This window comes from Haplochromis burtoni, unplaced genomic scaffold (assembly GCF_018398535.1).
Source record: "Haplochromis burtoni strain Fernald_Lab_line unplaced genomic scaffold, NCSU_Asbu1 Contig_759, whole genome shotgun sequence".
NCBI classification, from domain to species: domain Eukaryota; kingdom Metazoa; phylum Chordata; class Actinopteri; order Cichliformes; family Cichlidae; genus Haplochromis; species Haplochromis burtoni.
In genome coordinates this window covers 107,695-109,955 of record NW_024583120.1, presented here as the reverse complement: position 1 = coordinate 109,955, position 2,261 = coordinate 107,695, and the positions used below count along the sequence as shown (strand labels likewise).

The 2,261-nt window shown below is 42.4% G+C and overlaps 1 pseudogene; it reads left to right on the top strand.

Moving 5' to 3' along the window:
* Positions 1–1,527: 1,527 nt before the first annotated feature.
* LOC102295463 lies at positions 1,528–2,226 on the top strand (annotated as a pseudogene).
* Positions 2,227–2,261: the final 35 nt, after the last annotated feature.

Sequence of the window (2,261 nt, the reverse complement as noted above, 5' to 3'; positions counted from 1 at the left end):
AGGTCGAATGAGCCAGGACCATGACACCTGCCCTCGACTCCAGGAGTATTACCTCTTATAAATATCCAGATCCTCTACATCCTTATTCGTGATAAACTTAGCTTCTTCTGGTGTTCCATTAAGTTTCATCATCACTTTACAATTTCTCGTCCAAGTTAGTTGGATTTTTTTTCCTTTTGTAGTATGCGAGCTTATCAGGCGATGTCTGCATTCTTTTTTGTAAGATGTTCATTGAAGTTTACTCCGCTTCCTCCCAGCTGTCTGGACTGCCTCATTAGGTCATTTTTGTGTTTTCGATTTACAAAGCTCACTACTATTGCTGGAGGTGCTTAAGCATTCTTTCTGGGAAGGGTATAGCACTCCGCGATGTTGTTACTGTGCAGGGGCAGTTTTTTGCCTGCAAAAACTCCAAAACTTGATGCTCTCGAGGGTCTTCATCAGATGTGATCTCAGGGCTACTGGCTTGTAGCTGCTGAGGTTTTTGGGATGGGAGGTCTTTGGTACCGGTACCACGCAGGAGGTCTTCCACAGCTGTAGTACTTTCCCCAGTGACAGGCTCAGGTTGAACAAACATCCTAGGATGCAAAAAGGTGTGACAAAGAAGGGAGCTAAGAAGTACAGCAAGCTGTCCATATGGGAGGCCTTGGAAACTGCAGAGCAAAGAATCACAGGCTTGGTCAGCCGCTTGAAGAGATACACCAGAGAGATCAAAGACAGGAGAATAAACCAGCTGTTCTTTCCTTTCTTTTTTTACTTTGCACACACACACACACACGCACACACGCACACACGCACGCACACACGCACACACACACGCACGCAAAAGAATGATTTACAAAATGGAATTGTTAATCGTGCAGTGAAGGAACGAAGAAAAATCTAAATCAAGCCTTGAAAACAGCATCAATTCTTCTAGGTACACTTGCACACAGTTTTTGAAGGACCTTGGCTGGGCAATGGCCTCTGGTTTGGTTTGGATTCTGCTTGGTGTCACTGTGTAGCTGGACTGATCTACAGGGCTTTGATAACTGAGTTCATATGAGTAGATTTCATATAAAAGCAAAGATCATAGAGATAAGTAGTGTGGTGTAAGTCTTTCTGTTGACAGTTTCTATGGACACCAGGTGGATATTAAATTCTGCGCTTCCTTCCCAGAAAAATGCATCTCTGTAAAAGTAAGACAGAGGTTGCAATCCTCTGCCACAAGGTTGGTTGGTAGGAATAAGACGAAGCACGAAAGAACAACAGAAATATCAGGTAATACTTAATATTTAATTAATCAGGGAACTCTTTCCAAGATCCATTTTCTGAACCACTTAATGAGACCAGAGTTGTGGGAGGGCTGGAAAGTATCTCAGTTTAAGTAAAAAGGCAATGTATAGCCCAAAGAGTACCAAGTGTCTGAACTAAAAATAAATCTTGGTTCAAATTATTTCCTTTAGTTCTTAAAAGCTGCCACTCTTACCTGAATTTTTGGTTCCTGACGTGTCTCATTTATTCTGGAAAAAAGCCATAAATGTGACAAATATGCCATTTTTATTTGGATACTTTCTGATGGAAAACTACACATTCAACAGCTTTACTCTGCAGCTGGAGGGATTAAAGGTCTCAGAGGTTTCCAAATATCCAATCTTTTTCTTTTTCCTTTTCCTTTTCTCCTACATACTTATTATGACATCCAATATTGGAATCGTACTCCTGGTTTTCATCGACCAAAATCTTCATCATCATCTATCATGAGCCCTCGTTTGCTTTCAGATATTCTGCTGCCTCCATCTGAGCGCCTCACCAGTTATCATGAGTGTCTTATTCAGGCTTTTACCACACATATGTATGTCACCACTTCCCACACTGTGCTAATGATTATGGCTTTTGACAGATATGTGGCCATCTGTAACCCTCTGCGATATGCTTCCATAATGACCAACATAATGATGATCGAGCTGACGGTTCTGGCCTGGGGAGTGGCCTTTGTTTTGGTCGGGGTTCTGCTCGGACTGACCATACGGCTAAGTCGATGCAGGACCATGATCACAAACCCTTTTTGTGACCCTCATTGTTTAAGCTGTCCTGTGACAGTGTGGTCATTAACAATGTCTATGGGCTCACCTTCACTGTGATCCTGTTCACAGGTTCTGTACAATAGTGCTGACCTATACTCAGATTACGGTGGACTGTGTGACCAGCAAGAATAAGTCTTTGAACAGTAAAGCCTTAACCCTTTAAGACCTACCATAGAACCAAGTCCGCCAGAGCTTATA